The following is a 16,500-nucleotide window of genomic DNA, read 5'->3' on the forward strand; positions in this document are numbered from 1 at the left end:
TTTATCTTCTATTTGAGATTCCTATTCTATGTAAGATAAATATTTTTATATGTAAAACTATGGATTTCTAGAAATTCCCTGGGATTCATTTTCAAACAGGGTAAGATATAATGTCTTCTATCCCTCTTTTGCTTGTAAAAATTAGATCAACTGGCTCAGGCAAGCAGTTAGACCATCAGAAATTAGGAGAAGCTCCAAAGACCCAGGGATCTTTTTAACACTCGTCTCCTGTTGGTACATTTCAATCAGCAGGAAACTGCAGCCCATTAACTACATGCAGAATCTGTTCATATATAAAGTCAATACATAATATTGTATATAATTTGTATTTATGTTTCTTTTTAAAGATTTGATAGAAAGCACGCCTGCGCACATGTGCAGGGGGGAGGGGCGGAGCGAGAGAATCTTCAGCCTCCCCGCTGAGCCCAGAGCCCCACACAGCTGGACCCCACGACCCTTGAGATCATGTGGTGAGTTGAAACCCAGAGTCCAAAGCTCAAACAACTGAGGCACCCAGGCTTCTCTAACATTACATTTTAATACAGGATGTGCTACATTATATGCATAAGCTCATGTATATGCAAAGGTGCACTTTTCAATGGAAAAATACATGCAAAGATTATTATACTGACATCCATTCTGACTAAATATGGGAAGATTCATCTTAGGGAAGGCTGCCCCAAACTTAGGAAAATAGAGGAAACTCCGTAAGTCATGGTCATTGCATTTGAATCAGTATTGAAATGAATACTGTAACTTAAAAAAATGAATGGAGCTTTCTGTGATGGCGTTTGCCAAATTGTGTTCCTTGGACTATTAGTCCTAGAGCAGGTTAACAAGCATTTCAATGAAAAGGAGAATTTTGGTCGAATACATTTGTAAACTCTTTCGTGAGACTCCAGTATCCACTTTCCACTGTTGCATAGGAGTTCAGTTGCCTTAAGGTGCAGACATGCTCAGTGCCTTTCCCAAAGGGAAATTGGACAGCAGTTCTCTGTTCCATACGACCATGGGACTCTTATGTAACAGGGGATCCTCACCAGAGTTGTGTTCCTTGGAAGATCTGTTGGGGCTGTTTTACACTATATTGTCTGTAACTGTCACTTATTACATGGTTTGTGTGATCTCTGCATGTAATTCCTTAAGACTTGAGTGGACATATTTCATATACATATAGAAGTATATATGTATATTTTTCAATAGAACATATGTGTATATAGATTAAGTACAGTTTCTAGACAGAACCTTTATTTTTCTCTATAGGAACGAATCCTTTGAGTCCAGACTTAACAATAAAAATTTAATTTCAACTTGCTCTGTCTAGAATAGACATTCCATAAGGATGAATCAGATCATAAATGACAGTAAAACTGTGCCGCTTATTCCAGGGACTCCTCTTTTTTATCGCCAGGTTTTCTACCAGGTGAAGATTTGTAGGTGTATGAAATGTAAGTCAATGGATTACTTGTACTTTGAGGTCTTGATTCCCACATCACCGAGAAGTATTGTTTCTTACACGAGGGTCTGTGGGAAAGTTAGCGATTCTGCTTAAGAACGCTGTGCACATCTTAAATCACCATAGAAAAGGAGGCTGGTCTGGAGAGACAATATTTTAATGAGCTAACTTCCAGGAATGAGCAAATTCAGGCAGACTGTCAAAAATCCGCCACTGAGCTCCCCAGGTGGTGGTCTCCAAATGCAAGTCATTTTAGATTTTGCTTCTTTGAAAATAATTGAACACCCATGTTCTGGTTTACCTGCCGCGAGCATCACGGAGGAGGTGTCCACGTAGCGCTTCCGCTTCCACAAGCTGTACGTGCTGAAATCGATCCTCCCAGCAGGCTGTGTGTGATGACACATATGAGAGTCAGGAATCACACACAGGCCAATTAGACCGCTTCTTCAGAGTCCGTGGGTTTGCTGTCTTTGCGGTTGCATTGTGTCCTCTGTAATTCACACTGTATCACAGACTATTAACTCAAGCTGCCTCTCATAAAATGTTGAGATAAATAAAACTAAGATGATTTTTTTTTTTTTTTTAATGACTGGTATAGTTATCGACTCCCAGATTGAGGTGAAAAGGACTTTCTGTTACGGCAGCCCCGAGTCACAGATGGCTATTGAGGTTTAAATTAATTACAATCAGGGGGCTCCCGGGTGGCATCCAACTCTCGATTTCGGCTCAGGTCCTGATCTCAGGGTCATGAGACAAGGCTCCGTGTCTGGCTCCAAGCGGGACAAGGAATCTGCTTCAGACTCTCACTCTCCCTTTCCTTCTGCCCCTCCCCACTCCTAAAAAGGTAAGATAAATAAATTAAAATTAGATGCTGTAAACTGTTTGGTTTCCCAGCTCAGCAGCTCTCTTTCAACATGCAGTAACCACATGGAGTTTTGGACTGTTGTATTGGATAGGTACAGAACATTGACATCATCACAGAAAGTTCTGTCAACAGCCCCACGGGTCCTGTTGTTCCTAGATGAGATCCCAAGGTGTGTGACGATCACATTTCTCGTCCAAACACATCAGTGATTTGTTCAAGTTCACTAAGTTACCAAATTTAAAAGGAATCTGGCTGTGTTTGTGACGGTATGAGTGTATATATTCTTGAATGTGGTTGTAAAATTATTGGGGATTATCACTAGTCTTAAAATTTTCTGAGGGGCTCCTGGCTGGTTCAGTCAGTACAGCTTGGCAACTCTTGATCTCACAGCTGTGAGTTCAAGCCCCATGTTGGGCGTAGAGATTATTGAAAAATAAACTTTTCTGAATTTTCTGAAATGCACTGGGATATCATTTACTTAATATATCCATGCTAAGTGTAGATGTCCATGAATTAAAAAAATACACACACTAAGGAATCCTGGCTGGCTCAGTTGGTTGAACATGTGACTCTTGGTCTCAAGGTTGTGAGTTCAAGCCCCACACGGGCAAGGATCCTAGCTTAAAAAAAAAAAATGAGTTTTAAAAAATATACATGCTAATACAAGCACCAACACCTCAAGATTCAGAAGATTTCGTCACCTCAAGGGTCCTTTTGTGACCCTGCCCAATTACACCTACACCGAGGTCCAGCAACCACTTGTATTTAATGTGCTCTTTTTTGTTTGGCTCACTTTCTGTATCCTTGCTAAACTCACTTTCTTTGGTAGATTTTTAAGTAGATGCTAGAAATTTCTATGTAGCTGATCAGGCTATTTGTAAAGACAGTTAGATACCTTCATTTCCAGCAGTGTGACTTGTATTTGTTTATCCAGACATATTTCTTTGGCTAGAAGCTCAAGCAGAATGCTGACTAGAAATGACAAGAGTGAACATTTTATATGGTTCTTGAGATTAGAGGGAAATGTCCAATCTTTCATCATTAAGCATGAAGTGGTCTCTAGGTTGCCTGTTTGCCTGTCTCAGGGATTTGAGCTTATCCCATCGTGGGAGCCAGTAAACAGTTTCTAAGTCTGTTGTTTTTGATGCTTCAGGTTGAAGTCAACATGACGGACAGTTAAAGGAGGAAGAAGAATGTAAAATGGCATCATCATGAACAAGATGGAACCCGCAGACCAGAGCCGGCACCTAGGAGGATGGGCAGGAACCTGTGTAAGTCTGTGATGTCCTCATCCTTGATGATGTGAGGAGCTGGTGCCCTTGTGTGATGGGGGTAAGCAGGCATCTGGCCTGAAAATCAAAGGAACTAGAAGGTTCTGGGATGGGGGGGTTTGGGGGGACTGAGAGGCAACTGCAGGTCTGTCCGCTGCTTGGTGAAGGGGAAGAATCACATTCCCGGTAAACACTCCTTTTGCTGCTTCCTACAGATTACGGTAAGTTGTGTTTGCACTTTCATTTAGTTCAAAATATTTTAAAATTTCTCTCTTGGGATCTCTTCTTTGACCCATGTGTTACAAGCATCTTTTTTAATCTCCAAGCGTTTGGGGATTTTCCTGCTATCTTTCTGGTACTAATTCTAGTTAATTCCATCATGGTCAGAGTGCAGATATTGTATGGTTCCTATTCTTTCAAATTTGTGAAGGTGTGTTAGGGCCCAAAATGTTCTCTGTGAGCTTGAGAAGCTGTTGTTGAACAAAGCGGCCTTTGTGTATGTTGACTTCAGTATGTCTGTACTCGCTTTTTGCCTCCTGGATCTTTCCATTTCCAACACAGGAATGTTGAGGTATCCAACTCTGACAGCAGATTCATCTCTTCCTCCTTGCATTTCTGGCCGTGTTTGCCTCATGTAGTTTCATGCTCTGTTACAGGCCCTTCGCAAGTAGTGCAAGTACCTTGTAATAACAAGACCATCTTGTTTTTTTCCTCCCTGTCCCTTGTATAATCGCGGTCATTCATTTCATTTGTACGTAAGCATCCATAAGCATATAAACGTACATAATCAAATATGCTGTTCCTATTTTGAGCAAATAGTTAATTTAGAATAAGAACATTAAACTTTTTTCTGCCTTCACTTATTCCTTTATGTGCATCTGAGTTTCAGACTTAGATCATTTTGATACCTTCCCACTCTGCTGCATATTTCATCCCTGTGACTTCTTTCTTTTCTAGCTGGAAGTTTGTACCTCTTGATCCCCTTCGCTTGACTTACTTCATCTGCTCCCAGCTTTCCCTCTGGTAACTTACAGCTTGTTTCTTCTATGAGTCTGTTTCTGTTTTGTTTGATTTTAGTTACATGTAGGACCTAAAAAACAAAATGAACAAATGGTATTTGTCTGACTTATTTAACCTAGATAATACCCTCTAGTTTCATCCATGTTGTCACAAATCCTAAGATTTCATGCTTTTCTAGGTAATATTAGTAATATTCCACCGCATGCACAAGTGTGTGTGTGTGTGTGTGTGTGTGTGTGTGTACTCCGCATTTTCTTTATCCGTTTATCTATTGACAAACACTTAGATTGCTTCCATATCTTGGCTGTTCTCAGTAAAGCTGCAGTGAACATAGGGGTGCATCTGTCATTTTAATTGGTGTTTTCATTTTCTTCAGATAAATGCCCAGCAGTGGAATTGCTGGCTCATAGGGTAATTCTATTTTTAACTCTTTTGAGGAACATCCATACTGTTTTCCATGGTGACTGCACCAATTTACATTCCTCTCAACAGTGTACAAGAGGTCCCTTGTCTCCACATCCTGGCCAACACTTACGTTTTGTCCTTTTGATAAAAGCTAATCTGACAAATATGAGGTGGTATCTCACTGAGGTTTTGATTTGTGCTTCCCTAATGACCAGTGATGTTGAGCATCTTTTCATGTGCCTCTTAGTCAGCTGGATGTCTACTTGGGGGAACCTGTCTTCAAGTCATCTTCCCATTTTTTAATTGGATTGTGGGGTTTTTTTCGTTTTAAATTGTACAAGTTGTTTATATATTTTGGATATCATCCCTTTGTGAGATGTATGATTTCCAAATATCTTCTCCTACTCAGTAGGTGGCCTTTTCATTTTGTTGATGGTTTCCTCCCCTGTGCAAAAGCGTCTTAGTTTGATCTAATCTCCTTTGTTTTTTTTTAGCCTTTGTTGCCCTTGCCTGAGGGGAGTGATCAGAAAAAAAAGAAAGAAAATGCTAAGACTGGTGTAGAAGAGCTTACTGCCTATGGTTTCTTCTAGGAATTTTACGGTTTTAGGTCTTACATGCAAGTCTTTAAACCATTTTGAATTTATTGTTGCATACAGTATAAGTTCAGTCTTTCCAGCACCATTTATTGAAGAGATGATCTTTTCTCCATTATATATTCTTGCCTCGTTTGTCCTAGACACTAACTGACGATATAATTGTGAGTTTCTCTGTGGGCTCTCTAGTCTATTCCACTGATCTGTGTGTCTGTTTTCGTGCAGTATCATACTTTGATTACTACAGCTTCATAGTATAGTTTGAAAGCAGACAGCATGCTCCCTCGAGCTCTGTTCTTCTTTCTCAAGATTACTTTGGCTGTTCAGGGTCTTTTGTGGTTCCATACGAACTTTAGGATTCTCTCTTCTAGTTCTGTGAAAAATACCACCGAAATTTGACAGGGATTGATTGCATTGAATCTATAGATTATTTCGTGTAGTATGGACATTTTAAGACTATTCTTTCAATTCATGAGCATGGTATATCTTTGCATTTGTGTGCTCTGTTCAGTTTCTTTCGTCAGTGTCTCAGAACTTTCAGAGTACAGGTCTTTTACTCCCTTGCTTAAATTTATTCCTAGGTATTTTAATCTGTTTGATGCAATTATAAAGGGAATTGCTTCCCTAATTTCTCATTCTGATTGCTTATTTTTAGTATATAGAAATGTAACCAGTTTCTGTATGTGATTTTTATATCCTGTGACTCTACTGAATTCATTTAATAGTTTTTTTGGTGGTCTTAAGAGTGTTTTTTATATATAGTATCATGTCACCTGCAAACAGTGACAGTTTTACTTCTCCAATTTCAGGGCCTTTTGTTTTTCTTTCTTAATTGCTATGACTGGGATTTCCAATACTATATTAAATAAAAGTGGTGGGAATGGACATCACTCCTTTGTTCCTGATCTTAGAGAAAAAATCCTCCAGTTTTACCCCATTGAGTAGGATGTTAACTGTGGATTTGTCATATATGTTCTTTATTACATTGGCATACATTGCTTCTATACTCTCTTTGCTGAGAATTCAACATTTTTTTTCAAAGATTTTATTTTTTTTAATTTGACAGAGAAATCACAAGTAGGCAGAGAGAGGGGAAGCAGGCTCCCCACTGAGCAGAGAGCCCGATGCAGGGCTCAATCCCAGGACTCTGGGATCATGACCTGAGTCGAAGGTAGAGGCTCAACTCCCTGAGCCACCCAGGTGCCCCAGAATTCAACATTCCTTGCAAAGCAAATCCACTGGCAACAAATTTGCTCAAATTTTGCTTGTGTGAGAAAGTATTTCTCCTTACCTGCAGGGTACAGAATTCTAGATTGGTGACTTTTTTTTTACCCTCTCATCACTTTAAATGCTTCATTGCTTGTATGGTTTCTGAAAGTGTTTATCTTTGATTTTCTGAAGTTTGGATAGGATATACTTTGGTGTAAGTTGTTTGTTTTTGTTTTTACATTTATTGTTCTTGGTATTTGCTGGGCTTCCTCGATTTGTGGTTGGGTATCCAGCATTAACTGGTGGAAATTCTCAAACTTTATTGGTTCAGATATTTCTTCTGTTTCCTTTTTTTCTATGGTATTCCCATTATGTGTATATGATACCTTTTGTACTTGCTTCAGGGTTCTTGCATATTCTGTGAGAGGTGTGTGGTTTTTTGAGTTTTTTCCTTTGCTTTTGAGTTTTGAAAGACTCGATTGAGAGGTCCTCAAGTTCGGAGACTGTTTCCTCAGTTGCGTCATTTTGTTCCAGTGTTATTGATCACTCATATTTCTTTTTCGGTTCATTCTAAGAATTTCCATCTCTCTTCACAAGGTACATCTATTCTTGCATACTCTCTACTTTATCCATAAATGCCCTTAGCATATCAATCAGTTGTTTTGAATTCTGGTCTCCTAATTTTATCCCTGAAACAGGAGTCTGGTTCTTATACATCATCTATTTCTTCAAACTAAGATTTTTTTCTTTCTTGCTCTTAGGTACTGGGTAAAAGGAACCCAGCTCTGGTTCCAGACAAGGTTTCTGCTTGTGAGTTTCACTCTGTTAAGTTGTGATTCTGTTTCCACCTTTGTCTCCAAATTTGGCACTGCAGTTTCCCCAGCGACCTCACATCTCTGACAGATCTGAGATGAATTTTTGATTTTCTTATGTGTTCCATTATTTCTACTTATTGGTAAGATAGAGTAATGACTTCCAGGCTCTTTATATGTAAGTCTGGAATATGGAATCCTGTATTATAAGATGTTAAAAAATAATTCAGAACGCATATGATAACAGGGAAATACTTTTCAAAAATCTGTTTAGTTAAAAAGGGAAAAACTTCTTTTCCTATGAAATACCATTTTATATTAACTTTGGATAGCAATTTCTGTATTTGCCTCAAATATCCCATCCAAAACAAAATGTAGGGTCTTTTTATGAGAAAAAAAGAGGTCATTTAAGATATTAACATCCCACAAAGGCACAAAGTTCTGTTAAGGTGAATATTGCTGCTGGTGTGAAGAAATGGATACAGGTAACCTCTTAAAAAATGTTCTTTTCCACTAGGACCATAAATAAGAAAGACAAAAGCCTACAATGATCCTAACCATAAGTATCCTAAATATGTAACTGTGAATCCAAGTTTTTAGGTAAACATTGACCTTTTCTTCCTCTCAGAACATTTCTTGACTTGTTAAACTTTTTGGTTGAAGAACTGTTGGCATCTAGTCATAAAAATAGTGAAATTTCAACAGTATTTAAAATTTAGGTAATATTTAATGGAATGTAATGAAATATATGACCTCCATTTTTATGAGAGTATATTAGAATGCCTTTTTTTCTTAGCCCTGGATGAGAATGGGATGTACAGCACAATTCTCAAAATTTTATTAACCTCATCAATGAGGGAACCATCAGGAATACACGAACTCACTTAACGACGGAGAAGGAAGGCGATTGTTTGGTTAGTCAAGAAAGAAATGTCTAAGATTGCTAAATTATGTATGAGATTGGCTGTCTAAAGGCCAATAAATTATATTATCAATATTTTCTGGTTAACCTCTAACTTTATTGAGCTTGAAACTGCCTACACATTTATCAGTTGTGGATTGTTAGTCAAATACATGGTGACCGCAGAGTTACACCTCCAGGAATATTAGAAGAGAGTCCAGCAGGATTTTTATAAAATGCTCTAATGTCAAAGTAATCACTACTTTGTCTCTTTCTAGATGCAGCTCCATGGTTCAGCTTTGTCTTCTACTCCAAGATGCCTTTTGGGTTCAGAGGGATGCAGTGGAGACTCCCACCCCCTGAACATCCTTCCTGGAGGTTTACATACAATATACAGCCCAGACAGAGCAGGAATAGCACGCTGCGAAATAAGGTAAGAAATCAGTGTACAGTAGCCCCAGAAGACCTTCATTTATCTTCCAGGTAGTAAACTCCATCAGTGTGTTTAAAGGACAAAACTGCCCGAGTTGTCCCAGAGGAGGATAAAACAGAGTTGCAGACCCAATGTTAACCCTTCCTTACCCACATGTAAATAATGTTTCTGTGAAGGGTCTAGCATTTGGGTTTGGTGGTGATAAAGGTTACGTTTTTTTTAAAGGGCAGAATCATAATTTTCATGCGAATGTAAAAAAGAATACTTGCCATAGATCTTATAGAACTCAATGAGTAAGCCAGCCAAATGTTCCACTGGTTCAAAGGACAGTTCAAACAATATATCTATATACATAGGCAATCAGGAATTGGAGGGGGGGGGGGCCACAGGGAATGAATTTACACATAAATGCTCAATTTGTCAACATTTACAGGACAATAATCAGTTGCATTCCACAGATTAAACTCATTAGCATGTCTATGGAAAAATAATTTACAGTACTATAAGAAAGTATAGATGATAAAATAGCTTAAAAACCAAAAACTGGATGACTGGGAAGGGTGAAGGAGGCAGAGACCCAGTCATCTTCTGTGTGGGTGTGTGTGCATTTCAGATGTGTCCATTTCTGACAGTAGGGGCTTTTATCAAGTATTGACCTAGAAGTGGATTTGCTCAATCAGGGGTATTCATACGCTTCGGTTTAGTGGATATTGACAGGTTTCTGTTCCCCAGTGATGGTATCAAGTGACACCCTCATCAGCCACATAGGATTCTTTGCCCCACATAGAATTCTTTATATGCTCTTGAAAATTAGGAAGTTCTGAATCTTGGTTCGGATCTACAGAGGGTGAATCTTTAAATGGTCTCCTTTGGGGGCCTCATGCATCCTAAATTTTTAGAGCCATCGGCTGTGCTATAATAAAGAATATACTTGGAACCAGAGGCAAAAAACAGATAAGGAATTTGTAAAACCCTTGGAATTGGGAGACAGGTGTGTGTTTATTATGCTAATGAGGGGACTGGAGGTGGGGCCCTCGTTAACTGCAGGATGAAGGCTGGTCCCCAGAGAGACTCACCCCTGGTTAAAGCACTGCAACTTTGGGCATCCTCAACTTCTGGGAAGAAGAGGGGGTTTGGAGATGGAGTTCCTTTCCAGGTCCCAGGATTTAATAAATCATACCTACATTAACGAAGCCCTGCTGAAAACTCTAGACCCGGAGCTCAGTGAAGATTTCCAGTTTGTGAACACACTGTGGCTGGTATGAGTAAAAACACTGCTTCTACCCCGAGTCTTATATCTAGCTCTTGAGTAAATCATTCTAGAAGTATCAGTTCTATGAGCACAGGCCAGTCTAGATAGTTCTTGATATTCTGTCCATGTAGACAGATTCTAGAAGGTTTTTGGCTAAACAATGCGAACACTTGTGTGGGAGGGCTATTATATCATCATAGCGAATGACACCCTCTAGAACAGTAATTTTCCGTTCAAAGCAGGTCAAGACAAATCACCACCACCCCACTTGGGGTCCAGACAGTGGGCCCTGACCTCTCTAACAGGACGAAGAGGAGGCCATTGTGTCTCAAATTCTCGCAATATGGAAAGGATTCTAGTCTATATAATTCATAAAATATTCTGCTGCGAGGCTTCAATTCAACAGACAAAATGTTTAAGTATTCAGATTGGGGAATCAGATTGGCCCAAGAGGAGAAAAATAATCTAGAACTGGTTATTAGGCCAGTAAACATTCACAAGCAGCACAATAGTCTGCAATATCAGGATGACACTTCAGCCTTCATTTCCTAGCAGTACATAATTTCGGACATAGAGAATTATGTTGGACTTTGGGTATCTGGCTTAGACATTTTGATTTGAACCTCTGTTCGCAGTGCAGAGTTAAGTTTTGGTCCGTGGAGTGAGAAGTGAATGCCACAGGAAAGAGGCTCTAACAGTAACCCGGTAAACTGAGAACGGTAAAGCCAAGAGAGGAAATTTACAATCACTATTTTTTTTTAAACTCCTAGGGCTTGCATTCACTATTTACTTCTCCCATGCAGAGTATGCTTCAAAATATATATATATTTTTTAATAAGAAACTTCATTTTCAGGCAGGTACACAATTCTTGAAGGACTGAAGAGATCTGGCTCTTTCACAGAAACCCCACAGTTGTCTTCCAGCCAATTACGAGTAACCTCAGTACCAAATTCAGAAAGGAGGAAGTAGTCTGTCCATATCACTAAAGCAAAGACTGCAGAGAAGATCAACAGGGAAAGAGACTGTTCTAGGCGGTTGCCGTAGGGAAGAGAGACCAGCACTTAGTCTGAGCTCAACCTCACTGAAACAGAGGACCGGAGGGAGTTTTTAAGTGCTGGCGTGAGAAGTAGAGCAAGTCATCTGTGTTTGCTGATTGGCTTTACCCAAAGAAAAATGATACTCTGTGAAACTACTTCCCGTCACAAAACTACCACAATCCAGAGCAAGGCTCGTGGGTGACTTACTCTCGCAAGCTCTCCCAGAAACTGGGGGAGTGCCCGTTGTTATCTTCCTCGGTGTTTTACATTCAAAAAGATGGGATGCAAAACTGGGAAGAGGCTTTCTAAAAGATTGATCATCTCAGAGAGGCAGGAGAAAAAAAAAAAAACCCGACAAGCTTTCTAACATAAATATTCTAGAAAAGGAAGATCAGGTGCCTGTGTAAAGCTTGATAAAGCTGAGGGTAATGTGGAGGCCCTATAGGTCATTGTATTGACAAGTTTTTAAAAGGACTGAAGCTGGTGAACAGAGGGGCGGTCTCTGAGCCAGAGTTTAACGGAAAAATAGGTTGGGAGCGATTGGCTGGCGTTATCGTGGGGGTGGCCCGTCTGAAACCTGCAGGACAGGCTGGCGACCCAGGGACGAGTTGGTGCTGGTGTCTGAGTGTCGAAAGGGGTCTGCTGGCAGAATCCCCTCTCCCTTGGGAGTCCTACAAGGCTTCCTCTTAAGGCCTTCAACTGATTGGGTGAGGCGCACCCACATTAGGACGGCAAATCTGCTTTATTCAAAATCTTCTGAATTAAATGCTAGTCACATGCAAAAACAAATACCTTCTTAGCAGCATCTGGACTGGTATCTGGTAACATTAATTCTCACAGGCGGTGAATCTGATACACAGAAAAACCCTCTCACGGACTAGGTAGACGAAGAAGTGTCCAAGAAATATTCCTGTGCTACTGTTATTGAATAAATCAGCTGGTTAATGGGGGAAAATTCAGGTGACTGGAAAAAGACTAGGGTCTTACAGTTTCAGAGAAGCCGAGACAATCATGATTTTTCTTTTCTGGATAATGAAGCTTGCACTGAAATACATGAGTATGGCAAGAGTGCCCTCAGGCAAAGAGAATGTGGCTTTTTGAGAAAAGGATCCAATTTGGGAAGTAGGAAAGGCGCTTCCTGGGCCACACAGGTAAGGAGATTCTGACCTTCTGACAATAAGTGAATATTGTTCCAGTAACAGCAGGGGACCCAGCACACAATCTGAGAAGGAAAGACCTTTGCAATTTACATTTTCACTGTGATACAGTAAAAAAACAAAACAAAACAACAAAGAAAGCCAGAGATCTGGAAATACAGCTTTTTGTAGAATTCATCTACGCAGCCAGGCTAAGAATTGGATGTAGTCAGCCTTAAAAATGGTGACTTTAGGTATTGGGCAGGGCTGGGTACTTTGGGAAAGTAGCACATAGAACTGGATAGAAGGCTGCATTCAAGCACTGAATAGGGATGCTGAGAAAAGCTTGCAGCCACTGAACTACTATGCATCTGATGGGCTGCTGGCTCTCAGACCACTGGGTACACCTTCAAATGCCAATTGCTGTTTTCTGGATATTGGCCATTTTTTTTCTCTACATGGAGGCCCGAAGATAATTTTGGCCACATTCTACCTGTGACCTTGTTTTTGAACTTCCAGAATTCTGTATAGAAGTAAAGTTACCTTAACCTGTTCCCAAGGGTTCCTCCTCCTTCTAGAGTCTTCCTTATCTCCCACAGTCTGCTCAGGACAATGTTTTTTTTCTTTTCTTTTCTTTTTTTTTTAAAGATTTAATTTATTTGACAGAGCGAGAACACAAGCAAGGGGAGTGGGAGGGGGCGAAGCAGGCTTCCAGCTGAGCAGGGAGCCTGATGCGGGACTCGATCCCGGGACCCTGAGACCATGACCTGAGCCGAAGGCAGCGGCTTAAGGACTGAGCCATCCAGGCATCCCTGCTTGTAACAACTTCTAAGGAAATTAAACCACTCTCTAAGTCAGATTTCTGGAGATGTATTTGCAAGTATTTACCTCTCTAAAATCCGCAATCTGCCTAGACACATTCAATTGTTACTCTAGTTTCCAGAGCCCACACTCTAGGTCTCTTTCCCTATTCCACCTTCTACTTCTTTTTTTTTTTTTTTCCAAAGAGGGTGGGTGTTGGGGGAGGGGCAGAGGGAGTGCAGAGCCTGACCTGGGGCTTAATCTCACAACCCTGGGATCAAGACGTGAGCCCAAATCAAGAGTCAGACGCTTAACCAACTGAACCCCCAGGTGCCCCTCTTTTTTTTTTTTTTTTTTTTATACTTAAATTGGACACTGAGGAGTAGCGACTACACCACTTTGGCATAAGGATTATTTCAAGCTAAAGGCAACCGAGCAACAGGAGACGAGAAAAACTCTCTGTCCTCTCATTTGCCTAAAAGCAGGACGTCCATTTGCACAGGTGCCCCCTCTCCCTTCTCTGCCAGGAAGGACAGATGTCAACTGCTGGAGAAAACTCTAGACCCCCGTCAGCTCCGAGACGGCATGAGGGGGACCTAAGAAACCTGACCGAGTAGCCCTTAGCTTTGCACCATTTTCTGCCCTAGAAACTCAAATTCCTTTGCCTTAGTCTTGCCACCTCTCTGAAAAGTTATGGTTCTTTATCTTCTGATGCTCTATAGAAGCCCAGGTTCTTCGGGTTCCTGATCACCAAGGCTGCCCCGTGCAGGAGACGCACATGGTCATAAACTTCTCTTTTTCCCTGCTGGTCTGTCTTTTGCAGAGGCCCCGCCAGACGGCCTAGGAGCCTGTAGGAAAAATTGTTCAGTTTGAGTGTTTGAGGGGAGGAGGAAAGTGCTACAGTCTTGCTCCGCCCCTCCCCTCCAAATGCGAAATATTTCATTCTTTGAGTTCATAAAAATGCCTCGTTGGCCTTACTTCCTAGATCCTAAGCCCCTGTCCATGGTATGGCACTTCATAAATTTAATAACGTTGTGGGATCAAGCCTGATTTTAGCGTCTTAAAACTAAAACCTAGTATGATAAAATGGAAGTAAAGCAAGTTAATGATCAGCAGGGAAAATGGACCTCAAAGGAACCAGTACAGTGTGATTTCTGGAACTGAGTAGAGGTACCAGGTTTTTCTTATACTAATAGTTTTATACAAGTATGTTAACTATATTTTTATATGCATAAAATGCGTTATATGCACATGTGCATAAATTTATAATCTATGTACTCAGTGTATTTCATATACATAATCACGGAGGACATCCACTCACTGGTGGATTTAGGATTTAGATGGAGCATGGGCTAGACCTCTCCCTTGAAATTACTTTTCTTTAGTCATTATTTATATAATTCGTGGATTGGACGGCTTTTGAAATGGACTTTCTCCAACTTCTTTAGGAATTAACATTCCATAATATTACTTCCCCAAGATCATCTACTAGAAGCCCTTCTTCCTAGTTATATAGACTGATCAAGATAAAAACGGTTTCCCAAATATATTCCACCCCACCAGTCTTGTTAAAGAATTTGAGTGACCCTATCTATGCTAGGTTGACCCTGAACCTGACTGTAGACTCTTTACTGACAAAGGAGCATTAGGATTTGTTTCAACCGGTCAGGAACAGCCCAGTGGATGCCTCCTGCCGGGTAGGTCTCAGTCCTTCAGGGGAATGCCCACCGGGAAATTTCCTTGGTCACCCCTCCCCCATCTAACTACTCAGCAAGAGTTTTCCCATATATCTTCTTCCAACTGCCCAGTAAATACCACCAGCTTTAAAAGCTGCCTTGTCTTGTCCTGTCTCTGGTTGCTTCTGCACTACTTTTGAAACCCACATCCAGGATTATTAATTGAATTTATCATTTAAAGGGATCTGAAAATATACCGCCAAGAATGAAGCAGAAATTCTATGTAGTCAGTGTTTTATCTCGCATCAAGTCTGGCGATTACAAGATTGTCTTCTTTTTCATCATTTCTTGGAACAACTATCCTATCTCTGAGAATTTGTCAACACAAATGCAGAAACTGAATTTTTTTTTTACCGTTCTTTTTTTTTTTTTTTTTTGTGCTCATGGCTAGAACACCAGTGGTTTGCTGATGAGGTTTGTGTGTGTGTGTTGTTATGCTCGGAGCTTTTAAAAAAAATTCAATGCCAAAACCTTTGTTTTTGTCCCCTGCTGCAGAGAGCATGCATATCGTGAATGTATCCAACTGAGCTGTTATACTGAACAAAGCAACTGAACTTGGGAAGTGCTTCTCTCTGTGCCGGCTTCCCCCCAAAAAGGAAATAAATTGGAGTGGTCTTTTCGTGGACTGAGCGTGGCCGTGGTGGGGGCCCTGAGAGTCCAGGAGGCCGGGATTGGAGTTCCATTTTCCTAACAAATGCGTAATCTGTCCTCAATCCGAATTGGTTGAACACTACAGCCTTCATTGTTTCCATGTCATTTAATGCCCATAAAAATGAATTCACTGGAATTCAATGGCTGTCGGCTCAGAATGTTTGCAGTGTGTTCGTGCTGGACTCCAGGACCGATCGGTTCGGTTTTTTGTTAATTTGCTTTCTCTGAAAGAACATTAGCCCACGAATAAAGAAAGTAGAGAGGATACTCAGGATTCCATCACAAATTAAATTATTTTCAAATTTCTTTCCACTCCAAGCTCACATACTAATTTTATACAGCTATCATCAATGCTTTCATACGGTTATGTTAACCATGTATTTTGTAATGATATTTAGTGGGTACATAATATTACATCAGGTCGATTAAGCAGTTTCCTTAAGCATTCTGTCATCCCGGGGAGTGCAGAGTGAAGCTGTTTCTACTGAAACAAATGATTAAAATTAACCTGTTGTTTAATAGGAATGCAAATGGAGTGTTCTCCATTGCCTTTTGAGGGAGCGCGCACACAAGAGAGGGGAGAGAGAGACACACAGTCTCAAGCAGAATTCCTGCTGAGGGCAGAGCCCTGACAAGGGGCAGGATCTCAGGACCTATACCAGAATCAAGAGTTGGAGGTTTAACTGTCTGAGCCCCCCAAGCCCCCTGCCATTTATTTTCACAGAAATTCCATACAATGGTCAAGTGCTGGGTACTTTTCTGATGACCCACTACGAATTTCCAAATATGTAGGTAGATCTTTCTGAAGGACTTGAGCATCATTTACAAATATCACATCTCTTTTTCCACAAATAAAGTCCGAGGCTATTTCCTGAATACGGTTTTTTTCACATGCCATCACAATATATCAAAACCAGGATA

At 40.5% G+C, this 16,500-nt stretch overlaps 1 long non-coding RNA gene across 1 annotated transcript; it reads left to right on the forward strand.

Moving 5' to 3' along the window:
- Positions 1 to 401: 401 nt before the first annotated feature.
- On the forward strand, positions 402 to 8,959 carry LOC309853765. Its single transcript, XR_014305927.1, has 3 exons — positions 402 to 470; positions 3,475 to 3,592; positions 8,811 to 8,959. It is a non-coding gene; the product is annotated as an uncharacterized lncRNA (long non-coding RNA).
- The last annotated feature ends 7,541 nt before the right edge of the window (positions 8,960 to 16,500 follow it).

This window comes from Mustela nivalis (assembly GCF_964662115.1).
Source record: "Mustela nivalis genome assembly, chromosome: 18".
Lineage (NCBI taxonomy): Eukaryota > Metazoa > Chordata > Mammalia > Carnivora > Mustelidae > Mustela > Mustela nivalis.